Source organism: Tachyglossus aculeatus, chromosome 11 (assembly GCF_015852505.1).
Source record: "Tachyglossus aculeatus isolate mTacAcu1 chromosome 11, mTacAcu1.pri, whole genome shotgun sequence".
Classification (NCBI taxonomy): Eukaryota; Metazoa; Chordata; class Mammalia; order Monotremata; family Tachyglossidae; genus Tachyglossus; species Tachyglossus aculeatus.
In genome coordinates, this window is record NC_052076.1 from 41649238 (window position 1) to 41677220 (window position 27983).

The window sequence follows — 27983 nt, forward strand, 5'->3', positions numbered from 1 at the left end:
AAACCGATAACAGGGAAGGAACAAGGAAGGATCTAAATACTTTGGACATGCTCCAATAGATGAACACTAATGAAGTCCCCCAGGGAATCAATCAATCAACCAATTGTATTTATTGAGTGCTTACCATGTGCAGAGCACTATACTGAGCACTTGGAGTAGTACTGTATATCAGAGTTGATAGAAGCATTCCCTCCCCACAAGGAGCTGACAGTCTCACTGCAGAGCTCTAAAATGTTTGGGCACTGCACCTTTGACAAACATAACTGACTGGGAAAGAGCCAGGAAATTAATAAAAGCTAAAGGGAAAGCCTGACTTTTTAAATGGGTAAAAGAGAACTATGGAAATTACAGAATCTTCAATTAATACTATTAATAATAATGATAATGATGATGGTATTTGTTAAGTGCTAACTATGTGCCAAGCACTGCTGGAGTAGATAAAAAGTTATCAGGTTGGACACAGTCCCTGTCCCATGTGGGGCTCACAATCTTAGTTCCCATTTTTACACAAGAGTTAACTGAGGCACAGAGAAGTGATGTGACTTGCCCAAACTCACACAGCAGACAAGTGGCAGAGGCAGGATTAGAACCCAGGTCTTTCCAGCTGCCAGGCTTGTGCTCTATCCATTATGCCACATTGCTTCTCTATTACCCTTTGGCTTTAAGATTCTAATATAAACACATCTCGCAACATTTTTTAACTTTCCATTTTAGAATCTCATTATTGCTTGTAAGATAGGTTTTCAATGGTCTCAGTGGTTCCTTTTCAGAGAAATTTTCCTGCCTACCAAGAATCTTCAGTCCACTTGTTTTTTTGACAGGAAAAAGAAAATAAGAATAACATCTTGAGGGCCCAGATCAAATTGTGTCATCATAACTTTGGAGGGCAGTTACGAAATTCCATTGTAAATGCTGCAGAGAGAAGAAGAATGCCCCCGGCATGATAAACAGATTCACCTCAGCAACTGGGACTGGAATCTATGCCACATGAGGAATTGAACTAGGAGAATATCTTTATGTGGAGAAGAGCCCTCTTCTTCTGCCTTGAAATACTGAATGTGGAAGACCTTTTGGGCAATTTCAATTAACAATGCCCCTCACAGAGAAATCACTACTCAGGGAGAGGAAATTTAATTGATACAGACTCTCTGAGAGCATAAGCCCTAAAAATCCAGTTGGCCCATCAATCAGTCAATCAATCAATCCATCAGAGGTATTTCTTGGGAGCTTATTTTGTTCATGGTGTACAAGACATTGTAATAAGCTCTTGGGAGAGTATTATAGAGTACAATGGTATCTTTAAAGTACCTACAAGGGCCAGGCACATCACTAAACAGTGGCATGGATAGATGACACTGCAACCTTGGTGTCATCCTCGACTCCGCTCTCTCATTCACCCCACACATCCAATCCATCACCAAAACCTGCTGGCTTCACCTCCACAACATCGCCAAGATCCACCCTTTCCTCTCCATCCAAACCGCTACCTTGCTGGTTCACTCTCTCATCCTATCCTGACTGGATTACTGCAACAGCCTCCTCTCTGATCTCCCATCCTCCTGTATCTTCCCACTTTAGTCTATACTTCACCCTGCTGCCGGATCATCTTTGTGCAGAAATGCTCTGGGCATGTTACTCCCCTCCTCAAAAATCTCCAGTGGCTACCTGTCAACCTATGCATCAAGCAAAAACTCCTCACTCTCGGCTTCAAGGCTCTCCATCACCTTGCCCCCTCCTACCTTACCTCCCTTCTCTTCTTCTACAGCCCAGCCCGCACCCTCTGCTCCTCTGCTGCTAACCTCCTCACTGGGCCTTGTTCTCACCTGTCCCACTGTCGACCTCCGGACCTCTTCCTTCCCATGGCCTGGAATGCCCTCCCTCCACACATCCGCCAAGCCAGCACTCTTCCTCCCTTCAAAGCCCTACTGACAGCGCACCTCCTCCAAGAGGACTTCCCAAACTGAGCCCCCTTTTTCCTCTCCTCCTCCCCATCCCCCCCGCCCTACCTCCTTCCCCTCCCCACAGCACTTGTATATATATTTGTACAGATTCATTACTCTATTTATTTTACTTGTACATATTTACTATTCTATTAATTTTGTTAATGATGTGCATATAGCTTTAATTCTGTTTGTTCTGACAACTTTGACACCTGTCTACATTCTTTGTTTTGTTGTCTGTCTCCCCCTTCTAGACTGTGAGCCTGTTGTTGGGTAGGGACCATCTCTATATGTTGCTGACTTGTACTTCCCAAGCGCTTAGTACAGTGCTCTGCACACAGAAAGCACTCAATAAATACGATTTAATGAATGAATACAGCATAATCTGATCGTGCAGTCCCTGGCTCACAATCTGAGGAAGGGATAATGGGCATTTAATCCCATTTTATAGATGAAAAAGCTGAAGGACAGAGAAATTAAGTGTCTGCCCTTCTTTGAATCCAACAATTCAAGGAGATTTATTAGAGATTTGCAACATCTTTTTGTCTTCCTTTTTTCTGGATTGGCTGAAAGGAATGTGGTTATACTCACGGATTCTTGGGTGTGAGATTGTGTTCTGGGCTTGCTCTGAGTTAGTTCTGCCTTTAAGTGATTCCTTATTTGCTTGAAGCTTGAAGCAAGCAAGGGCCTCAGAGACTAGTAAGGAGGCAATGAATCAATCATTCGATCAGTGGTGTTTATTGAGTGTTTACTATGGGCAGAGCACTCTACTAAGCACTCTACTTGGGAGAGTACCCTACAATATATTAGGTAGACACAATCCCTGCCCTCAAGAAGCTTGCAGTCTAGAAGGAGAGACAGACACTGAAATAAATACAGGGTAGAAGATGTTCAGATCCTCCATCTCACCCCACCTGTGCCCTCCGCTGTCCAGCCTACGTGCTGGGGGTTTTCTGGTAATTATTTTGTGCCTGCTGATGAAGAAAAGTTAGAATGAACATGGTCTCCCAATCCTTAGAGCAATCTTTCCTAAAGCAGGTTGAGCAGCATGGAGGCCATTCACCCGGATCGATGATCATACATCTCCTCCCCTATCAGGAGGATAAGACCCATTAACCTTCAGTCATCAGAAATATAACTTCCAATACAAACTTCCAATGCATAACACTTGAAGTTCTATGAACAGAAGGTGCAGAAAGAATTTGATGCTCTTTGCAAAAGTATCCAAGAGTGGAAGACTTGGAATCCCCAAGGCAGAGATGGTGAAATTCAAAGCCCCAGAATCTCACACATAGTCTCGAAGTCACGAGCAGGGCTGGAAATAACAAGTCAGACCTTTGAACTCTGGTGACTCAATTTTGACTTCCTTAAGCCTTGCAGAATAACATTAAGACAATTAATCTGACCCTCACACCACAATGTTGACACAAAGAGTCGCTTTCTCTTCACATCTGATTTGTGGAGTGTGCTGGGAGGTATTTGGGAACTGTACTTCTTGCCAACTTTTGCACAGATTTGTTTTCAAGTAGAATCTGTACCTGTTCCAAGCGTCAGGAGGGTAACTGGTGTTAATGATGAAAGATCAGCAAAGACTTTCCAGTGCCCAGGTCCAACCAATATACAAAGGTGGCCAAATGTCTTGTCAAATGAAAATTCAGAAAAATATTGGATTTGTCTGGTATGCACTGCACTGTGAAGACACACTTTGCTTTTCAGTGGGTTCTCACCTATCCTGTTTAGTTGAGGAAACTTACTCTGAGGAGCCTGAGCAGTATCTAAAGGTATCTGGACCAGTTCAAGTTTCCTGAACAGACAGCTAGAGCTACAGGGCTAACATTCCATATTTCTGCTTCCTTAGGAGTTTTCTAATTTCCAAATCCTTTATATAATGCATGGCAAGTCGGTTTGGAGGGTATAACTCATGGGGGAAGGGATTTGAGTGGCCCTGATTGGCTACAGAGCTGTGGACAATAAGCTGGGCCGATGACACTATATCCTTGCTCACCTGGATACACCCCATTACTGACCATCTGAGTTCTCCTCTGAAATAGCCACTAGAGAGCCAGCAAGTTGGAAGGCAGCATTGCCTAGTAAAAAGGGCACAAGTACAAGTCTGGAAATCAGGAGTCCAGAGTTCTAATCTAAGTTCCACCACTGGCCCTGCTGTGTGACTTTGGGTCACTCGCTCAACCTCCCTGGGCTTCAGTTCCCTCATTGGCAAAATTAGATTAGGATACGTGCTTTCCCTTCCTTTCAGACTGGGGACGCTGCATGGGACAGGAACTGTGTCTGATTGAATTAATTTGTATCTACCCCAGAACTTAGCATATAGTAAGAACTTTAAGAATACTATAATGAAAATTAATTCATTATGCCTCAGTTTCAGGTGAGCCATCCTTATATGTTCTTACACCTATAATCCCTGGAACCCAGCTTGTTCTGGGCCTCCTCTAGTTTGGGAGGTGTGGTGGGTTGGGTTTCAGAGTGGATGTCAAAGCTGGTGATCTGCACCATTTTCCATTTTCCTTTTCCTGAGTGGTGTCACCTCTACAGGGGGCAAAAGCTAATCAAAATTGCTGGAGAGATTTTTCCAGACCCCAAGTCCTGCAGCATTTATGTACATATCCTTATACCTGCTGCTTCCCCAATCCATAATTTACTTTAATGTCTCCCAGCTAGATTATAAATTCCTTGAGGGTAGGGATGGTATCTACCAACTCTATTGTCCTGTACTTTCCCAAGGGCTTAGAACAGCGCTCTCCCCAATACCATTGATTGATTGATTGATTGATTTGGAGAAAGGCATCCTTCAGTAAGCGCTCAACAAATACGATTGAATGAATGAATGAATCCTCCTCTTGCAGAAGGGAAGAAGGGTGGACTAAAGGAAAATGCTTGTCTTCTTGCTGGCTGTTCGATAGGGCAGATCATGTGCACTGTTTTAATGAAAGAAATCTTATTCATCGGCAAGAACTGCCTGAGACTATTATGTATCCGGTATCTAAATAGTCTAAAATGACATGAATGGGATCAAAACCTTAGGAGGCAAAGGTAATCCAGAGCTGTCCTTTCAGCACCAGTTTTCTCCTGTGAAGCCTGGGTTGGGTGAGATAATGAGAGAAGGCACAAGTCTCATTAAGTGAGGGTGACCTAGAATCTGGCCATTTCCTGTATCTTCCTGCTTAAGGTTTGGGATAGTATCTGGGACCAAGATATCTCCTTCATTGACCCCATATTTTCATCCAGGAGAAATCCCGGCTCTGCCACTTGTCTGCTGTGCGACCTTGGCCAAGTCATTTCATTTCTCTGGGCCTCAGTCACCTCATCTGTAAAATAGGGATTGGGACTGTGAGCCTCATGTGGGACACGGGATGGTGTCCAACCTGACTTGCTTGTTTCCACCCCAGTGCTTAGTACAGTGCCTGGCACATAGTAAGCGCTTAACAAATACCATTATTATTATTATTAAGTAGGAGGGAGAACAAGATAACTGAGGCAAACAGAAATTAACTTACCCAAGGCCATACAGCAACCAATTGGCAGGGCCTGGATTAGAACCCAGGTCCTCTAACTCCCAGGGCTGTGCTCTTTCCACTACGCCATGCTGCTTCTCTAGATCGGATAGGCTTCTACTGAACAAAGCCAAGAGGGGCCCAAAGGAGGGCTTGCTCACCTTCATTCTCAGGCGACATGTGGACAGGATTTCCTCAAGGTGAAGAGGTCATGTTCTGGTCAAGTTTTTCCTCATGGAGGGTGGTTTGAAGCAGTCAGGGATTCTGTCCCTCACCCACAGGCCTCGGTACTGTGCTGTCTGTGTAAAGCAAAAAGGGAAGGGGCCATTGAGTAGTGGTTCCTGGGAAAGTTTCACACTCCTATGGGGCCATTATAGCAGCACTCCCAGTGTCCCTGCATGGCTTTAGTAGGTGCTCAGATAGTCTGGATGTGGAGAAGTGTGCTCGTCTGCAGTGGGTGGGTGCTGTATGTCACTGGAGAATAGTGCATTACTGGATAAGGGGCGCCTAAATGCTCAAGCCTCCGAGTCAGAGGGAGTGAATGAGTGTACGTCTGTATTATGTTGGGGGTGAGGGGAGGATTGTAATAGCCCTTGGTGGTGGGGGTGTGATGGAGAGTTCAAAATCGTGAAATGAATGTTGGCACCTAGAGATTTCTGACAGCATGCCCCTCACCCTGTGTTCACAGTGGATTTTGATGAAGTCATATGATTCCTATCCCTGTAGTAAGCACTACTGGGATGCACTCCCCAGCAGGGGAACTCTTGGTTCAACGTGGATTCTTCAGCCCACCACCACTCTATCCATCCTGAGCAGCCAAGGACCTCACAGAAGACAGAGAACCAGATAACTCTTGCTGAGAGGGTTACAGACTTCAGAAAGAATGGAATAAGGTCACTGGGGTTCAATGACCCAATAGATGATTACACATTACAATCACGCCAAAGGGCCCAGGCCAGACAAACCTTGTGATTCGCTATATTGCTGATGGGTAGGCAATTACCCCCTGGAGATACCACTGACTTTTTTTTGTAAGAAATTCCTTTCTTATGACTTCCCTTTGGCCATATTCCTTAGGAAAGAATTTTTGTGGAAATGTGAATACTCTGTAGCAATTTTTCCATTCTATTACACATAGGAAATATGTATAGAGATAGGTAGTGGGTAATTCACTATGGAATTTTATATCTGAACCCATATGTTCATCTATTTTTAGCTAAACTAAAGCCTCTGTTGCAAAGCTGATTTGAATCATCAGAGTATTAATAATTTATTATATTATTTTTCCAATTGCTGCCTGCCATTTGTTCTGATGCAAAGTAGGCTGATATTCTTAGCAGATAATACTCAGGAACTTTCTTGGTTAAATGACTTTACTCTTAGACCGTAGCATCCAAGGTGAATGACAGATTTTTTTAGCTGACATAGCCAAAGAACCCCAATTTGTTTTGATGTATTTTACACATTAGTGATAACCGAAAAGCAAATCCAAAAGAGTACACATATAAGAACAGGCGTTGCCAGAGCCAGAGACATTTTATTTGCCACATCAACATTTTTTTGAATTTTTTAGGGGGGTGGTATTTGTTAAGCACTTACTAGGTGCCAGGCACTGTACTAAGTGCTGATGTGGATGCAAGATAACTGGGGTGGGGGTGGAACACATAGGGTTCACAGTCTTAATCCCCACTTTACATATGAGGTAACTGAGGCACAGAGAACTTAAGTGACTTGCCCAAAGTCACACAGCAGAAAAGTGGCGGAGCTGGAATTAGAACACAGGTTCTCAACCTCCCAGGTATGTGTTCTTTCTCTACATCTGAGTGGGTAGAACCCCAAGGGAAATGTGGTTGGAGTGAGGCAAAAATGAGGCCAAGACATCAAGCTCCAGGTTCTAGGGGGTGTCTGTTGAGTGGGCAAAGAAAGGACTATTATCATTTGTCATAACAACCCCCAAAGTCAGCTGATTTATTCTTGCCATAGAGCCAAACATAATCCTTCGAAAAAAAGGAAGGTTCAAGAAGAAGAGAAACCTCTTTTCTGTACTTTTTTTTCAGTGGTATTGGTTAAGCTATTACTATATGTCAAGCACTGTTCTAAAGTGATTCCAGCCCCACCACTTGTCTGCTATGTGACCTTGGGCAAGTCACTTCACTTCTCTGTGCCTCAGTGACCTCATCTATAATATGGGGATTAAGACTGTAAGGCCTATGTGGGACAGGAACTGTATCCTACCTTTCATTCATTCAACTGTATTTATTGAGCGCTTACTGTGTGCAGAGCACTGTACAACCTGATTAATCTGTAACTACCCTAGCTATTAGTAAAGTGCCTTGCACATAGTAAGTGCTTAATAAATACCGTAAAAAAGAGAGGTTCAAGAAGAATGACTAAAGGCTAGTTTAAAATGGCTTATTTAGGCATATTAGGTTTATTAGCTTATTAGGCTTATTTTGAGCTCATCTCCTACTCCAAAGATTTCCATGTGAGATAGCGTTGGGGTAAGCCAAAAACCTTGAGGTGTGCACTAAAGATGCAAAAGGTTTCTCTGAGGTTTCTTAGAGGAGCAGGGAAGGAATATCCCCTCTCTCTCTTTAAGGTGTCCAGGGGAACTAAGCCTACAAACTCCACTGTACTCTTCCAAGTGCTTAGTATAAGGTAAGCACTCAATAATAATAGCAATGATATTATTATTACTATTAATGTTATTATTGTTATGGTACTTATTAAGCACTTACTATGTGCCTAACACTGTTCTAAACACTGGGGAAGGTACAAGTTAATCAGGTTGGACATGGTCCCTGTCCTACATAAGGCTCACAGTCCAAGTTCCCCCAGTTCTAGACTGTGAGCTCGTTGTGGGCAGGGATTGTCTCTCTTTATTGCTGTATTGTACTTTCCCAAGACTTAGAACAGTATTCTGCACACAATAACTGCTCAATAAATATGATTGAATGGATGAGGGAATGAATGAATAAGTTGGAGGGATGAGGATTTAATCCCCCTGTTATAGATGTATTAACTGAGGCACAGAGAAGTTAAGTGACTTGCCCAAGGTCACACAGCAGACAAGAGGCAGAGTTGGGATTAGAACCCAAGTCTTCTGACTCCCAGGACCATGATCTTTCCACTGGGTCACGCTGCTCCTCTTTTCAAAGGAGTGAATATATAAACTGGGTGAAAACCACCACACAACAATGCTCTGAATAAATGCCATTGGCAACAACTCACAGTCAATCTCCATTACTGACTTCCCCAAACTCGACCCTGCCAATAATGTCAAGGAAAAGGAAAGTGGCAAAACAGGCCCTTACCTCTTCCAGAGTTTCCACCGGATACTGCCCTGTTCATCATCATCAATCGTATTTATTGAGCGCTTACTGTGTGCAGAGCACTGTACTAAGCGCTTGGGAAGTACAAGTTGGCAACATATAGAGACAGTCCCTACCCAACATTGGGCTCACAGTCTAGAAGGGGGAGACAAGCAACAAAACAAAGAATGTAGACAGGTGTCAGAGTTGCCAGAACAAATAGAATTAAAGCTATATGCACATCATTAACAAAATTAATATAATAGTAAATATGTACAAGTAAAATAAATAGAGTAATAAATCTGTACAAATATATATACAAGTGCTATGGGGAGGGGAAAGAAGTGCCCCTTAGGGAGAATGCAATCTGCCACTTCTTTCTTTTCACCTCCAGTGCTGGCAGTGCTGGAGGCCCCCATCCTCCCTCTAGACTGGAACTCCTGCCCACCTCGTGTATGCCAACAACCACTCTCCGTGCCTACAAAGTCTTATTAAAATCGCATCTCCTCCAAGAGGTCTTCCCCAATTAAGACCTCATTTCCCTTAAGCCCTCTCCTTTTTGCATCACCATTGTCCTTATATCTGTACCTTTTGAGCACTTGATAGTCACCCCAACTTCAGTTCCAAATTATTTATGTTTATATCTGTAATTTATTGTAATGTCTGTCTCCCCCTCTGGACTGTGAGCTCCTTGTGGGCAGGGAGTGTTTCTACCAACCTTGCTGTATCATACTCTCCCAAGCACTTGGTACAGTGCTCTGAACAAGGTAAGTGCACAATAAATACCCCTGATTGGTTAATTGATTGGAGTCACGTTTGAAAGAGCTTTTTCAACAGTCAGAAATTCTCTTAGTCTCATCGGTTAGCAAAGGCCCAAAACAGACCCAGCATCTGACCCTGGTGGTCCTGGCTTCAAAAGGCTGAGATAATTTGAAGGCCTTGCATGCAAGGCAGCAGAATAACTGGGGTGAAATTCAAGAAGAATAGCCGAGCTCATTGGTCTTATCCTCAAAGGACTTTACAATGAGAAACTGGCTTTCAGTTTGCCTCTGACTACAATTCAAGAGATTGGTTTTAAATCTGGAGAATCTTCTTGTGGTCTGGTTTTTTGACTTTCTAAGGACACTGCCACTCCCCATCAATGCTATCTCCGTAGTTGAGGCTAACTGAGATATTATTGTTGACAGGCCTGGGGCTGGAGATTAGGGAAAGCCAGAGCTTGGTAAGGGGGTGGAAGGGAAGTAATCCTCATGGATCAGCCAGCTCAATTATGATGCAAATCATTGATCTTGTACAAACATCTGAAGACAGAACCATCATTCTGTTAGTCAAACGGGAAACCACCTACACTCAGCCTCTGACAATAATAATAATAATAATGATGATGATGATGGCATTTGTTAAGCATTTACTATGCACCAGGCACTGTTCTAAGCACTGAGGTAGATACAAGGTAATCAGGTTGGACACAGTCCCTGTCTCACATGGGGCTCACAGTCTTAATCCCCATCTTACAGATGAAGTAACTGAGTCCTAGAGAAATGAAGCGACTTGCCCAAGGTCACAGAGCAGACAAGTAGTGGAGCCGGGATTAGAACCCATGACCTTCTGACTCCCCAGCTCATGCTCTATCCATTAAACCATGCCACTTCTCTAAGGAGGACACAGCCTGTGCATGGCTTGAAGCTCATAAAATCTTCCAATCCTGTTACCTCCCTCCTATCTCCAGTCTCCCCATTCTGAAGCCTCCTGGTAACTGAACCTAAGGGATCAATAGCAGATAAAATATCCAATCAGATTGTAGTCAAGGCCAATTTCAGCACCCAGAACACCAAACGATTCTTTGACATCTACTGGAAAGTCTCCACCCAACTTTCAGGGTTGTTCTATTCATTCATTCAATCTTATTTATTGAGCACTTACTGTATGCAGGGCACTGTACTAAGCACTTGGGGAAGTACAATACAACAGTAAGCAGTGACATTCCCTGGGCCCACAATGAGCTCACAGTCTAGAATGGGGGAGACAGACATCAATATAAATAAATAAAATTACAGCTATGTACATAGGTGTTTTGGGGGTTGGAGCGGGGAAGAGCAAAGGGAGCAAGTCAGGGTGATGCAGAAGGGAGTGGGAGAAAGATCATGTGTTTGGTAGGATATCTGTCCAATACTGGAGTTTGTTTATTTTTCATACATACCTGGCAAGTAATGCATATTGGGGATTTAAATGTCTTCAGTAGTCCTTGGAAGGGTACATGTGGGAAGTAGAGATCATAGTCTTATGAAAGAATATTTTTGTTAATCACTCAAACAACTGATGTACAGATTCCAGGCAAATATCACTTGTACACATAGTTTGGAAGCCTCCCCAAAATAAATGAGATCCAGATCTTCCCTTGCCCTCCAACTCTTCCCAGGAAAAACATTTTTGAGCATTCTATCCAATATTAGCATCCCTTCAAGTTCATTTTCCATCTCTGAAATAATAACAATCCATGATACCCTACACTAGGAATTTGGATTTTGCTATCAGGAAGTATTATTCTTGACCCATGAAAAGGGTCTTGAAGCACTTTGGGTCACACATTTTTCTGATCATGGGGCTTCTAGCATTTAAAGCCCCCAGGATGGGAGTTTATTCACCCCATTTTCTGCCACCACATTTATAATAATAATAATAATGGCATTTATTAAGCACTTACTATGTGCAAAGCACTGTTCTAAGCACTGGGGAGGTTACAAGGTGATCAGGTTGTCCCACGTGGGGCTCACAGTCTTAATCCCCATTTTACAGATGAGGCAACTGAGGCACAGAGAAGTTAAGTGACTTGCCCAAAGTCACACAGCTGACAATTGGTGGAGCCGGGATTTGAACCCCTGATCTCTGACTCCAAAGCCCGTTCTCTTTCCACTGAGCCATGCTGCCTGACATTAGTCAGGCAGAGTCACTGAAATGAAAGAGCATTAGTGCATGGATTTGACTTTCAAGCCCCACAGTATTTACATAGATATCTGAAATTTATTTTAATGGCTGCCTCCCCATCTAGATTATAAGCTCCTTATGGGCAAGAAAAATATCCAACAATTCTCTTGTATTCTCTAGTACAGTGCTCTGCATACACTAAGCACTCAGCAAATGCCATTGTTTGACTGACTGATTTGACTCTCCTTTAATGGGAAATGAAGAACTAGTTCATTACCAGCTTCACGTCCATAAAAGAGACAACATGACAGGATTGGAAATAAAGGCTCTACATAATACCCTGGTCACCCCCTGATCTATTCAGTGGCCAGAGTCAATGATATCTGCTGAGTGCTTACTGTATACAGAGCACTGTATAGGGGCTCCTCCCTCTCTCCCATCTCAATTTCCTCATCTGTGAAATGGGAGTATCTGCGAAATCAGCAGTAGAGACCTTGTAAAGATAATCAATACAAGTCTGAAAAGTATCTTGAGCTCCGTAAAAGGGGACAGGAGGATGATTTTGCTACTTCTGTTTGAAGATTTTGCCCAAGGAAAACAAACTTTATAGTCAGTGATTAAAGTCCTGCAGCACTACTGAGAGATGTCAGAAATGAGAGTGATTTTTCCATGAATACCAAAGCACAGACCATGGCTAGGGAGGTTTGAAGGAATGGTATTTCAGCCTAAATTTTGAATTTCCTGCCTTTTGGTGGTTTAACCTCTCAGAGCAGTACATGGCCTATATTTTGTGTGTGGTCACAAAGTTTCCTGCTTCCAAACCAATGGGCTTTGTTATTTTAAACTCAATTTATGCCTCTGATTTCAATATACATTTCTGTTGGAATTCCATGGTAACATATTATTAAAATGTACCCATATTTCCAAGTGTTACTGATACTTTTGATGTTTGATTCCAGCAAATTAAAAAAAAATCCTTTGTTGAGGAGATCAGATTCAGTACATACGAGTAACTCCCCCAAATCCTTCCAACCATTTAAGATCTAATCATTTCTTTGATACTGATGACAGTAATTGTTGATATCAGTCAGTTGAAAGGAGGCCAATATACAGTAAGGGCAGAATTTGACTTTATTTTCATTGTGCTGAATTCTCGCTGTGCCCTCCCCAGCTCCCACCGCATGGAAGGGCGAACACTCAGGCCTCCTTAAACTTAGATTGTTGTGAACAGAACCTGTTAGCATGGATGCTAAGGAGGAGGGATGAAAGTGAAAGGGAAGAAAGCCTCTCTCCCTGTCAATCAATCAATCACATTCATTAAGCACCCACTGTAAGCAGAGCATTGTACTAAGCACTTAGAAGAATACAATGTAACAGCGTTGGTAGACACATTCCCCATCATGTGAAACTATCTAGTGTGAGAATATTGTAAAGAACTACAAAGCAGTGTAACCCACTAATTTAATCATCCTCAATCAATCATTCAGTGATATCCAGTGAGCGCTTACTGTGTGCAGAGCACTGTACGAAGCACTTGGGAGAGTACAGTACAAAGGGGTTGGTAAATGCAATCCCTGACCACAAGAAGTTTATAATCTAGTAGAGTTCCATCTACAGTTATCAGATTTATCAGTTATGCAGAACCTCTTGGAGGCAAGATGCCCAATCTCTCTCAAATTTCAATAGCCTTGTAAATTATTGTGGGCTTATAAGCCATAGCAAGAGAGAAATCAAGCTCAGGCAAGTAAGAAATTGAAATATGACCCACAGAACTGATAATTTTCAGGCTACTGATGCTCATGGCAAGGCATTAAGTTTATCAGTATTGAGTGAGAGGCTTACCCTCTTGTTCTAAAATCAAAAAGATAAATAGATAATACATTCTTTTTGAATTGATTATTGTCCCCCTGGGAATGGTGGGAAATGGTGCCTACTAGTTCTAAGTGGGACTCTTCTATGGGCCACGGTATTCCTTGTTGAACTTTGTAAGTCATTTGCTCTTCTAACAGCCTTGAATTCACAGGAAAGATGAATGTAACGGTGTTTGTCTACCTCATAGCAGTGTGCGAGTATTGATGTTTACAAGGCACTTTGACATGGTTGAGTAAAAGCCACTATTTAGGTAGCAATATTAGTTTCTACTTTGCAAATGAGAATTTGGAGAGAAATTCCCGAAAGAACTGAAGAGTACAGCCCTGTCTGTGCCTTACCCCTAGACATGAGTGAGCAGCCAATGAGAAGAGTAGAATGCTAGTTCTTTAATATCATCATTTCCAGGAAGAAAATTCCCTTTTCACACTCACCACCACTATCTAAGTGGAAAATACCAGGGAGGAGGCAAGGAGGTCTGGAATAGGAGGAGCTTGAGAGGAGTTTTGCTGAACCAACCAACCTGTTTCCTGGGCAAAACTGGAAAACACTCTTGGTGCCAATCAATTCCTCCATCAATCAACATATGGTAACACTCCTTTCCTCCAATCGTCTATATCTTTCCTACCTCTACCAGGTCTGGCTTAAGGAGCAGAGTTCATTGGCTTCCCTTTTGGAGGCTCAGTATTACTGCATGAGTGCTTCTCAGAGTGATCATTTCTTGGCACTATTACTTTAACTGAAATGCAAAGAAGTTACATTTAAAAAGTTCAAAGATTTCAGTTATTATTTCTATCTGATCAATTTTTCTTAATTGTCCTGACAGCAAACTGTCTGGACTTATCACCCGAAGAATATAAATTCTACCATCACAGAACTTGGGTGCTAACAAGCCTGCATGGAATGATATATTTGCTTTTCAGAGGGAGGGGAGAGGGAGAAGGAAAGGGAGAGACAGAAAGAGGGTAGAGAGTAAGGTGTGGGGGTAGGGCGGGGGGGAGGAGGAGGGAGAGATTCAGCAGTCAAAGATGATCTAGGGCCCACTAAACAACACTGGTATGACTCAGATTCTGCTTATCTGGGTGATGTATTCACAATGCTCCAGTGTGTTTACTGAAGAACTAATGCAGAGGAAAATCCAGAGAAAAATGAAGCAAAACAAGCCATAAAGCAAAGCAATAAAAGCCACAGTAAGTAATCTTCCAGAGTAAATGTTCCCACAAATGAAGGTTCTAAGGTCTTGATTTTTCAGGCCTTCCTTGGGCAAAGCTCTTACTGAAACTACTCGTTGAAGAGATGAAATATTCTGCCTAAATTCGTAGTACTTTCTTTCAAGGTGAAAAAGCTGCCTTGATAAGGAAAATGGGGATTAAATACCTGCCTCTCTCCTACTTAATAATGATAATAATAATAATGGCATTTATTAAGCGCTTACTATGTGCAAAGCACTGTTCTAAGCGCTGGGGAGGGTACAAGGTGATCAGGTTATCCCACGTGGGGCTCACAGTCTTAATCCCCATTTTACAGATGAGGGAACTGAGGCCCAGAGAAGTAAAGTGACTTGCCCAAAGTCACACAGCTGACAAGTGGCGAAGCCGAGATTTGAACCCATGACCTCTGACTCCAAAGCCCAGGCTCTTTCCACTGAGCCATGCTGCTTCATGGCACACAGTCAGTGCTTAACAAATACCATAAAAAGGAATATTTTTTTCCTCATGTGTGAGCCCCTCCTTCTCTCTCTCTAACCATTAACAAAGCCAAATTATTACAATGTTGGACCTATAACCTGCATGTAATATGAGGGAAAAAAATCAGAGATCCCCAGAGTCCTGCTAGGGGCATCACATATTTGTTTTGCTAAATCAATGTCAGGGAGTATACCAGTTAGTACGCCAGATTTTCTTAAGGATAAAGTGGGGTCCCAAAGGACAGTGGGAAAGGGAGTGGAGCGAAAGATCTGAACGTGTACATGAGGTAGGAGGAGCTTAGAATTTAGGCGGAGGAGAAGGCAGGAATAGGAAGAAAAGTGAGAGACAGGAATACATAGATGAAAATCAGAAGGAGAGGGAGGGACAGATGGGCAGGAAGAAAGGGAAAAAGTAAAGTCTTTTAACATGATCCGCTCTCCTTCAGCCTTGGCAGGCATCCGAGTTCAGCTCTGGGTTCTAGGATCCATTATGGGGAGGAGGAATAGGAGAGAGGGCAGGAATGTCACTGGAGGATGCTGGATGGGGTGTTTAGATGGGGTGCTGGGGAGTGGAGAGTAGTTAGAATGGAGAGACAGGGGAGAAGAGAGAATTGGGACAAGGAGCCCAAAAAGCTAGCTGCAGCAGCATCATTGTTGCCGTAATAGGGAAAAGGTGGGGAATCTTTCTGAGCCTGTTTCTCCATTGCCCAGAATGGAGCTCCATTCTTCTTCTTTGTCTCCCTCAGGCCCAGTCTTCTTCTCTCCCAACCCCTCTACTCTCTGTTTCAGCTCCTCATGCCTTGGTCAATCAATCAATCATTGGTATTTATTAAGTGCTCACTATGAGCAGTGCCCTGTACTAAGCACTTGGGAGAGTACAATATAATAGAGCTGTTAGACATAATCTAATCTAATAATCTAATCTAATAAACTCCAAGAAGTTTACATTCTAGTGGAAAGGCAGTATATGAGAATCTAGAGAATATATAGATATATAAATCTCTCTTCTCTCTCTATATATGCATATATATAACCTTCTCTTCCTCCTCCTCTTCTTCCTCCTTCTCATTCTTCTTCTCCTCCTCCTCTTCTTCCTTCTTATTCCTTCTTCCACTTTTCCTAGCGGAAAGAGCACAGGCCTGCGAGTCAGAAGACCTGGGTTCTAATCCTAGCTCTACTTCTTCCCTGCTGTGTGATCTCTGGCAAGTCTTTTAACTTTGCTGTGCCTCAATTCCCTCATCGGCAAAATGAGGATTCAATACCTGTTTATCTGTTTATCCTGTTACTTGCACTGTGAGCCCCTTGTGGGACCAGGACTGTGTCCAACCTGATTAGTGTGTATCTACTCCAGCATTTAGTACAGTGCTTGGCACATGGTAAGCATTTAACAAATACCATTATTTTTTTATTATTGTTATTACTTAGGAGCAATCTACCTGTGATCAGGGAGTCCATGACTTTTGCTTTATGGATATGAATGGGAAAAAATCAATTGAGCATCCAAGACTTCCTCTTCCTGAGGCAAGAGAGAGGACTCAGCTGAGCCACTCCAAGCTGAGAAAATGAGCAGATTTCAACAAAAACAAAGGTTAGCTCTGGGCAGGTTGCAGCATCTTTGCTTGGAGGGTGAGTTTCAGAGCTCTACCAGCCTCTCCACTGCTTCTGGCCCCGCTCTCCACAAACCTTTTTCCAGAATGAAAAACCTGAGCTCATCGGCCTATCTATTGCACCCCTTAAGCACTTCGATGCACACCCCAGCCCCACATCACTTATGTCGCCGACTTGTACTTCCCAAGCACTTAATACAGTGCTCTGCACGCAGTAAGTGCTCAATAAATTTGAATGAAGGAATGAATGTAAATATCCTTACACGCTTCTATTTTCCATATCTGTAATTTATTTTACTATCTCTCTCCCTCTGTAATAATATTGCTAATAATAATAATATTAATAATAGTACTTGCTAACCACTTACTATGTGCCAAGCACTAAGGTAGATACAAGTCATTCAGGTTGGACAAAGTCCCTGGCCCACATAGGAATCACTGTTAAAGAAGGAGGGAGTAGGATTTAATCCCCATTTTACAGATGAAGTAACTGAGGCACAGAGAAGTTAAGTGACTTGTCCAAGGTCATACAGCAGACATGTGGCAGAGCTGGGTTTAGGACCCAGGTCCTCTGACTCCCAGGCCTGTTATTTTCCACCACGCTGTGCTGTATCTCTGTAGACTGTAAAATCCTTTTGGGCAGGGATCACATCTAATTCTGGTGTACTTTCTCAAGCATTTAGTGCAGTGCACTCAATAAATACCTTTGCCTTTTACTCTCCCAAAATTCACGTGCCCCAGTTCCTAGCACTGCACCTCTCTCAGCCAGCTGCTAGTGGATGGAATCCCTTCTTTCCTCCAGGGAGCAGAAGGAAGTACAAAATGGAAGAGGAAAAAGGATGAGTCAAAGCCAAATGTTTCAGTTGGTGAAGAGCAGCTGGGATCTAAGATTCCAGCTTCCTTCCTCTTCCTCCACTCTGCAAAAGTTCATTGGGTCGGCCACAGCAGAAAAGGTCAAACTATTCCCCTGCGCGTTCGTACAGATGTCTTTGCTTAGTGATGGTTCGTGCCAGAGCAAAACAGCACCCAGAATGTTGCCAGGAGCAGGCAGAGAATGGTGCCTGGAGCTGGTTATATATTACAGATTTCCCAGTTCCTTGAAAGAAGCTGATTATATAACGCCTCTTCATTCCCATCCTCTTCTTGAAGTCAGGTCTCATTCAAGCCAAAGTGGAAAATCTTCTGGGTCCCAGCTGTCTGTTTGCTGACTCTGTACTTAGCACAGTGCTCTGCACACAGTAAGCGCACAATAAATACGATTGATTGACTCACTGTTAGGGTGAGAGCCAGCCCCTCCTGATCCCTTGAGAGTATGGAATTGCCTTAGCTCTTCACTCCAGAATCAGAGGTTGCATGTGTCAGCCTTGGGCTAAATGGCTTCCACTCCTGATGTCCTCTTCTGAAGGCACATGCAATGAAAATGCTTTCTAATAGACTTAAGTAGGCTATCTTCATGAAACTTTCTTCTCCAGTTCTAAAACTGAATACAGTATCTTCATTAGTTGAGTCCCTTCTAGTTATTCCTCTGATGAAAAGGCAGTTTTTCCTCTACACAATAAGGAGGAAAAACAAAAAGGGAAACATAAAAAATGTGAATTTATACTCCATAGAAACTGTCACCTTAGACCCACAGTTCTCAGAATTTCCAGCTGTCTATGCTTCTCTACCCTAGCCCTAAATCTGACTAGAATCACACCAAAAAGTGCAAACACAGTAATGACCCAAGCATGTCTACCTTGAAGGAAAAAAATCAAATGTTTGCCCACATACTTGACTTTTCCTGTTCATCTCAACATGACTGCAAACTCCAAGAGGAAAGCCATTATGATCAATCAATCAGTCAATCAATCAATCATATCTATTTAGTGTTTTCTGTGTAAAGAACACTGTACTAAGTACTTGGGAGAGAACAGTATAACAAAGTTGGTAGACATGTTACCTTCCCGCAGTGAGCTTTTTTCAATCTGATTTACTACAAAGCCTCCAATAATTCTATTGGCCCAGTAATATCAAGTCCTTTGTGCAGTCTATTCACTCAATGAATGCTCCATAAATACTACTCTTTGTGGAAGATCTTTCTTCATCAATATTTATTGGGCACCCATTGGGTACAATACATTTTACGAAGTGGTTGGAAAAACTCAACAGAAGCATGAGACACATTCCATCCTATATCCTAAAGGATGCAAAAATATTTCCAAATGGGGTAATCAGAATCAATAAAAAGGCTGCACAATCGATCGTACATATGTACGGAAGTTGGACAGGCCCAGATGGAGAGAGTAGATTATGTGTGAAAGAGCTGAAACAAAGTGAAAAATGCAACTCCCTCTGCCCCCAAGAGACTCTTTCATAGCTTTGTGCAAATCCTTCCTCACTTTCTCTTGTGGCAGTGAGATGCTGGGAAACCAGAAGTGCCACAGGAGTGTAGGTTGCTTGCTTGAAGAATGAGAATATTTATTTATTTATTTATTTATTTATTTTATTGGTACATATTTATTCTATTTATTTTATCTTGTTAATATGTTTTGTTTTGTTGTCTGTCTCCCCCTTCTAGACTGTGAGCCCGCTGTTGGGTAGGGACCGTCTCTATATGTTGCCAACTTGTACTTCCCAAGCGCTTAGTACAGTGCTCTGCACACAGTAAGCGCTCAATAAATACGATTGAATGAATGAACGAATGAATGAATGAATGAATGAATGAACCTCTCTTTCAGGGCCAGAGAGTGTTGGGTAGAAACGTAATAAAGCTCAGTCTATTGTGCCAAATTTCAGTGCCAAATCAGTGCCAAATTTCACTCCCAACCAAGGCCAGTTTCAGACATATGGTTTCCTGGAGGCAGAGGAAAATTTATCACCCTCCCCTCTTGATAAAACCATCACACGGATGTCCACGTGAACCTCTGAATCAAGCGCATTTCCCTGAGGGTCCCCTAATCCTACTTCTACTCCTGATTTCCCCACGTACCCCCCCCCCCATTTTCCAAACAGTGAAAGCTCTTGTCAATCGTGGATATCAGCCCAGTCACCTACCACTGAACCCAGGGAGGGGACCAAGTGCCACCGCCTGTCGGTGTGTGGGTGGATAAGTCCAGCGGGGATTCTTTCACTATGTCTGAATTCAGCAGTCAAACCAAGGGACCCTCCCAGAGCAACCCCTGCCCGGAGTTGCTCAATGGAAAATCCAATCCCATATGGGATACTTCCCTCCTTGATATTCCTCTTCCCTGAAGAAGCTAAAGTAGGGGTGGTCTCGTTGAATCTTTGGGTTAGGCAGCCAGGTACTAGCGAGGACAGGGAAATTGCACTGCTCCCAATGAACACCCCCCTTTGACAGGAAATGGGAGGAGGGGCCTCGCATAGAGAGCCCCACAACTTTGCCCCTGATGTAGGTGAGCTTAGAACCTCTGCCACTGAATTATCCACAGGTTTCTCAAGTGTGGCATAACCTTGAAGAACACGTACAGTGTTTGAAGTGACGAGAAGTAGCATGGTCTATTGGAAAAAAAAAATGAACCTGGGAGTCAGGGGACCTGAATCCTAATCCTGGTTCTGCCACTTGCTTGCTGTGTGACCTTGAGCAAGTCACTTAACTTCTCTGTGCCTCACTTGCCTCTTCTGTAAAATGGGGATTAAATACCTATCCCCCCTTAAACTGTGAGTCCCATATAGGATAGAGAGTGTGTCCAACCTGATTATCTTATATACGCCCCAGTGTTCAGTACATTGCTTGGCACATAGAAAGTGCTTAACAAATGCCATTCTAGTAATAATAATAATGATGGCGTTTGTTAAGCACTTACTATGTGCAAAGCACTGTTCTAAGTGCTGGGGAGGATGAAAGGTGATTAGGTTGTCCCACGGGGGGCTCACAGTCTTAATCCCCATTTTGCAGATGAGGGAACTGAGGCACAGAGAAGTTAAGTGACTTGCCCAAGGTCACACAGCTGACAATTGGAGGAGCCGGGATTTGAACCCATGACCTTTGACTCCCAAGCCCGTGCTTTTTCCATTGAGCCACGCTGTATTATTATTAGTAGTACTAATCAATAAGTCGATCATATTTATTGAGCACTTACTATGTGCAGAGCACTGTACTAAGGACTTGGAAGAGTATAATGCAACAGAATTTGCAGACATGATCCCTGCCCATAATGAGCTTACAGTCTATATGGAGACAGACATTAATATGAATAAAAAATAAGTACTAATATTATTATTTTGAGGCTACTGGTATTCAGACAACATCTCTCCTAGGTGCAAGATCAGTTGGAGTGAGAATTCAGGAAAGTTCACATAGGGAGGGAGAAGACCTGAAATATACACTGTCTATAAGTATATGTATATATATTTATATATACATATAGAAAGGGAGTGAAAATTCAGCATGGAAATAAGTTGAATCATATTCCCCACATGCTGGCCTGCCCTATGGTAGGAACTCTGATTTATAGAGTTGGAAACTGTCATCACCCAGGTGGAATTCTCAAATATTTTTGTGTCTCTTCTGCACTTGATGTATATGTCTCTGACTCCCACAGATATTAATAGAAGTTTCACAGATGTGCAGAGGAGAGATGAAAATGAGATCTAAATATGACATCATGGTATGTAAATATGCAGTGAAATATGAATTGACTGCACATCCATGAGCGAAGAAGGCATTCAGCTTGCTGAGCACCTGGTGGTTAACCCTTTGATTTTCATGTCTTCTGGGAGGGTGAATGCACTTTCATGGTTTGACGTGGCCTACAGCCCACAGCCCACAGAGGTGAACTATGTAGGGCTTGGGTTTCTTCTGGTTTGATATTCTGCTGAATGTGAAATGGAAATATTCAAGGCAATGAAGAAAAAGAGAGTAAGATGCCCAAGCTTCTTCCCTTAGGCTCAGGCATAGAACTATGCCTGCATCAACTGCCTCCTTCCTCCACACCACCTCTTTCTTAATAATTGTGATATTTATTATGTGCTGACTATGTGCCAAGTACTGTTCTAAATGCTGGGGTATTTACAAGATAATCGAGTGGGAACCAGTCCCTGCCCCACATGAGGCTCAGGTACTTAATTCCCATTTTGCAGATGAGGTAACTAAGTCACAGAGAAGTTGTGATTTGCTCAAGGTCACCTTGGAACCCAGCTCCATCACATCTGCTGTGCCACCCCCTCCCTCCTTCTCTTCCTCTCCTCTCCCCTTCTTTCTTTCCTGCTTCCCCTCCTCTCCCCCTTCTCTTCCTCTTCTTCTCCCTCTTCCTTTCTCTCCTCCTTCCTTCCCCCCCTTTCTCTCCTCCTCCTCCTGCTTCTTCTGCCTCTCCTTTCTCCCCTTCTTTTCCTCCTTTCCCCTTTACTCTTTCTACCCCTCTTCCTCCTCCCCTTTGCTGGGCAAGGCACTGGGAGAAGGTGAGTTTGACAGGAATGGAGATTGAGAATGTAGCTTGTTCTGTATTCTGCATTGAAAGTTTCAAAAAACCACTCCTTGTTGGGATTATGAGGATCTGTAGTGTTGTTCAAATATAACGTTTTGTGCTCTAAGTAGCTCCTTGTTCTTGCAGACATTCTCATCTCATTAGTCTTGGTGTTTTCTTCCCATCCCTCTTTTTCATCATTTTCAAATAAACATAACTGGCACAGTCTCATATCTATCCATAAATCTATATATCTCTCCTAATAATAATAATTATGGTATTTTTTAAGCACTTACTATATGCCAGGCACTGAACTAAGCACTGGGGTGGATACAAGGAAATCGGGTTGGACACAGTCCCTGCCCCACACGGGGCTCTATTTTAAGGATGAGGTAACTGAGACACAGAGAAGTGAAGTGGCATGCCCAAGGACACAGAGCAGACAAGTGGCTGGATTAGAACTCATGACCTTCTGACTCCCAAGCCCATGCTCTAACAACTATGCCATGCTGCTCTCCTCAAAGCAATATATAACAGTCCTGAAATGCAGTCAAACAACCAACATCAAGCAATGCTTTTCACATCCCACATACACAGGGCAGCGCATGAGAAAAATGGTTGTCAGCATGACACCCAAACAACTTCTCTATGGTGAGCTGAAATGGGGCCGCTGAACAAGGAGCGGACAGAAGAAATACTTTAAAGACATAATGAAACAAAACCTCAAATGACGGAGCACATAGCCAAGAGTAGATGGGATTCAGGCCCCAGAATACAGGGGGTCATTGTTTTGGAGCACCGATGGTAACATCAAGAGCCCGACAACAAAACAGAGCCAGGCACTGTAGGTAAAAAATGCAACTATGCAGCAAGGGGCAATTTTTCCAGGCACAGAATGCAAAAGGGATAGCCAGTCATGCATCACCTATCAATGACACCTGTACACATTTCACTGTCTGTAACATTGCCTTCAAACCCAAAGGAGGGCTGCTATTATGTCAATTTACATCGGTGGGGCCTCATCGCTACAGTTGGGGACTCTGGAATTTTCTAGTCTTCCCCTGTAATAAATGCCAACTCCTTTTTGGAAGTATTTTTGCTCTTCCACTAGTGCTTGAAGGAAAAGCCCGCTGCAGAATCATTTGCAATGAGCTGCCAGTTGACAACTTTGGCAAGCTTCTTGGCAGCTTTGGCTGATTAATGACCCTCCTATCTTTGGGCAGTCACAAAGCAGACTAATCCATAGCTCTGCTGTTTCTAATTTGGGATTGGCCAGCTTTTCGTCTTCCATCTGACAACCTCACAAAAGAGAAAATTCAGAGTGGAGAGACTAGGGCCTGGGGATTCTACTTGGAGGTTTGGATTGGAGTTTCAGGAGAACAGCATCAAGGGATTGTTGTCAGGGCTATATATCTATGGTTCTGTTGTGTTTACTCAAGAAAAAGGTACATTTGATTCCCAAGATATTTACAATAATGGGAAACACACAAAGGCGCAGGCAAAGGGATAGCTAGTTGTGCAGCACCTCTCAGTGACACCTGTGCATATCTCACTGTCTGTAGCATTGCCTTCAAGTACAAAGGAGGACAGCTTTTGTGTTAATTTATATCGGTGGGCCCTCATTGTTACAGCTGAGGTCTCTGGAATTTTCTAGCCTTCCCAAGAAAAAGAAGCATTTAATTCCCAAGGTATTTCAAATAATGGGAAACACACAAAGATCCTCTCGCTTTTTAGCATTGTGTCTTTGAGGGGAAACCACATTGAAAGAACACCGGTGTGGGACAGACATAGAAAGAAAAGTAAGAATCAAAAGTAGCCTTGAGGCGTATCCATGAAGACTGTTCTCGATAACGCGCCAAATTCAGCTCTCAAAATTAGCCTCCAAACCTTTCCATTCAGGAACAACCCAGCCCCTTTGAGCAGATACCTGTAAAGTTTACTTCCATGAATCCATCTCAGTTTTGCAGTTATTGGAGAAAATGGAAACCATAGTTGCACCTTGACAAACTGGAAAGCGTGTGTTGCCCTGAGCAGCCTCAACTGTTAATGAAGTAGCTTTGAGATGTTTTCTCTGGGTGAGTTTGTTTCCCTAGGCAGTCAGAGGAACAGAGAGAGGCAGAACTCCAAAATCAACACAGAGCAATCCCCCATCCCTTAATCACAAGAATCCAACAGATTATATATATATATATATATACATATACGTATATATATTATCTATCACTCTCTTTATTACTATTATTAATAATAACAATAATAATAATAATATTTGTTAAGCACTTACTATATGCCAAGCACTGTACTAAGTGTTGAGGTGGACACAAGATAATCAGGTTGGACACGTGGTCAGTCCCTCTTCCACATGGGGCTCATGACTTAAGTGAGTTTGTAAGCTTAAGAGCAGCAAGGGCCTTGCTCTCCCAAATACTGAGCACATTGTCTAGAACACAGTATCAGAACAATGAATACCATTTTTTGATTGACATAATGGCTGAAAATCATAGATAAATTATTTTAATTGCCCTTTGCTCCTCATGAAAATATACACAATATACAAGCAGCGTGGCCTAGTGGAAAGAGCATGGGCTTGGGAGTCAGAAGTCATGGGTTCTAATTCTGGCTCCACCACTTGTCAGCTGTGTGACTTTGGGCAAGTCACTTAATTTCTCTGTGCCTCAGTTAACTCATCTGTAAAATGGGGATTAGGGCCTTGAGCCCCACATGGGACAACCTGACTACCTTGCATCTACCCCAGCGCTTAGAACAGTGCTTGGCACATAATAACTGCTTAATAAATACCATAATTATTATTATTATTATTTATACACAAACACACACCCACACCTAACCCCCCACACACACAATCCCCAAATTTTTATATCTTTATGTTATCTATATCATCATGTTGTCATTCGCAAAGTTGAACTTCCCTTGCTCAGCAGGTCTGGGTTTATAATCTTAGGCCTGGAGAGGATTTGGGGAGGTCCTGATGATGATGATGGCGGCATTTTTTAAGTGCTTACTATGTGCAAAGCACTGTTCTAAGTGCTGGGGAGAATACAAGGTGATCAGATTGTCCCACGTGGGGCTCACAGTCTTCATCCCCATTTTACAGATGAGGTAACTGAGGCACAGAGAAGTTAAGTGACTTTCCCAAAGTCACACAGCTGACAATTGGCAGAACCAGGATTTGAACCCATGACTTCTGACTCTCAAGCCCACGCCCTTTCCTTTGAGCCATGCTGCTTCTCTAACGCGGTCCAGCCCTCTGCCTCCAGCAGAATGAATGACTAAACCATTCAGACCAAAGGGTTGCCTTTTTTCTCCTTAAACATAGTTCTGGTTGGAGAGTCTGCAACCTTCATCAGTAGTGGGTTTATGTAGTTTATCACTCTGAGACTGACATTAAAGAAATTCTTCCTTCTGTCCAGCGCTATTCTCTCCTGCTTTAGTTTCAGACCATTTCCTCTTCTTTGATCCTTTGAGGACTTGGAGAGAACTGGTCAGCATTCTCACCATAAAAACCTTCCCAGGTTAAGTATCTGAAAACAGTTAATAATTCATCTCTAAGCAGTATCATCTGCAGGGAAAACAGTCCCAATTCCTTTGATATTTCCATCCCTTTTAATGTTCTGGTAGTTCCCTCTTCTGAGTCCCCTCCAGCTTCTCTACACCCTTTAAAGTATGGGGACCCAAACTGGACCCATTAGTCTAAGAAGAGTCAGTCAGTGCAAAGCACAGAGGAAAGGTCATATCCTGGCTTTTGCTTGTCCCACTCCTATCAATACAGCCAGTTCCATGTTATTTTATTGAAGAGTGACACCTAAGCTCACGATGGATAATAACTCTTCCCACCCCTGGCATTTTCTGCTTCACATGTACCTAGGCAGCCTTGCCCATCCTCTCTTTGGGTTGCTTGTTTTTTTCCCTAAAATGTTACCTTGCACCTATGTACCTATGAAATTTCATCCTTTTTTTATAGATCCGTTATTATTTATTTATCTCAAATATTTTCCTTCCACACCGTACCACCTATGCTCCCACCTATGCACTTAGTCCCACACAATAAGCTCTTGGGTACTCACCCCACCTCCATCAATCAATCAATCAATTACATTTATTGAGCACTTACTGTGTGCAGAGCACCTTACTAGAACTTGGGAGAGTACGTTACAACAATGTTGGTAGACATATTTCCTGCCCACAGTAGTGGCCACGGGAAGCAACGTGGCCTATTGGAATGAACACGGGCTTGGGACTCAGAGAACGTAGTTTCTAATCATGGCTCAGCAACAAGTCTACTATGTGACCGTGGGCAAATCACTTCACTTCCCTAGGCCTCAGTTACCTCATCTATAAAATGGGGATTAAGACTGTGAGCAAATCTTTAGCTGATAAAATCAAGAGCAGGGCTTTTAAGGGATTGGAATTACTCTTGGGGAAGGCTTTCAGCCGTCAGTTTCTTCACTGGCAGTCAAACAAAGCCTCTTGGTTCTCCCCCTGGACAAATCAATGCAGCCAACATGGCTCAGAGAAAGAGGAAAGCATGTAAGCCATCTGTAGTCCTGTGGTTGGGCTAAAAAGAAAACAATTTTCCCTGGGGGATATTACAATCAAGGCAACAGGTATCTTCTGCAAATCCCACCATCCAAATGAGAAGTACTCAACTATACTCTCACAGCCTGGAAAGGTTAATGCTTCACTACACACCAAACCAGCTGGTCAGAAGAGACCCAAGCCCCAGGGGGAGAATGGAGCTATCTATTTTCCAAAGCACAATGGGATCAGCCCTAGTTACGTACTGTACTTTCCAAAGACTTGGAATATAAATTTTCACTGTGAAAAATAAAATAGATTGATCAGGTAGATGCAGCATAAAAAAGACAATTATTTGTAAGTTTCACATCCTCTTTCCCTGCTATAGAGTTGCCCAAACTCTTCTGGGCAAGGCACAAAGGGGTTGAAATCCAAACCTGGAAGAAATATGGAAAGCACTAGAGATTGAAGCCAATTGAAATCTGTGGCCACATAGTCCTTGCAAACAGAACAAAATCTGGAATGATATAAGGTTTGGTTCCAGGCGGGGAAAAGTAATCAAATCCAATGAACTCAGCCTGATATTTTGAAACCTGCCATCCCAAACACTCTGCTTATTTAACATGTCTATTGCTAAAGCAGCTACCTTCAATTTTAAATCCCTTCTGTCCTTTGTATTTTCATTCTCCAACTCTTTTTTTCATCCCATTATCCTTCAAACCCTAAATCACTCCCCCACCAATAACAGAAAAAAGAAATCCATGCAATTCATCTTACAGGCATACACATACTCAGACACCACACACAACAACCAGACAAAACACATACCAGCCACAGACTCTTTCTCCTCTGCATTCCTGTTCCCATTGCTTACCTGGCCAACACAGCTGTTTTGAAGTGTTTCTTGCTCTGCTGTTCACTCTTTGCCCAGGGTCCAGAGGGGCTGAGGGCGGTCAGTGAACTCCGCTCGGCTGACAATATTGAATGAGGCAGAGGCAATATACCTGAGCTGCTGTTGACCACTTTATGACAAAAGGGGATCAAAGTCAAAGGGACAGAGGGTATCAATCCCATAACCCTCTCCATCCCCCCATCTTACCTCCTTCCCTTCCCCACAGCACCTGTATATATGTATATATGTTTGTACATATTTATTACTCTATTTATTTATTTATTTATCTTACTTGTACATAT

General features: G+C 42.8%; 1 long non-coding RNA gene across 2 annotated transcripts in view; it reads right to left on the reverse strand.

Moving 5' to 3' along the window:
• LOC119934618 overlaps window positions 1–27745 on the reverse strand; it is a 39497-nt gene extending 11752 nt beyond the window's left edge. For both annotated transcript variants that reach the window (XR_005452984.1, XR_005452986.1), the window contains exons 1-2: window positions 27664–27745; window positions 5614–5751 (exon numbers count right to left, since the gene is read on the reverse strand). This is a non-coding gene — a long non-coding RNA (uncharacterized LOC119934618). The remainder of the gene's footprint in view (window positions 1–5613; window positions 5752–27663) is intronic.
• Window positions 27746–27983: the final 238 nt, after the last annotated feature.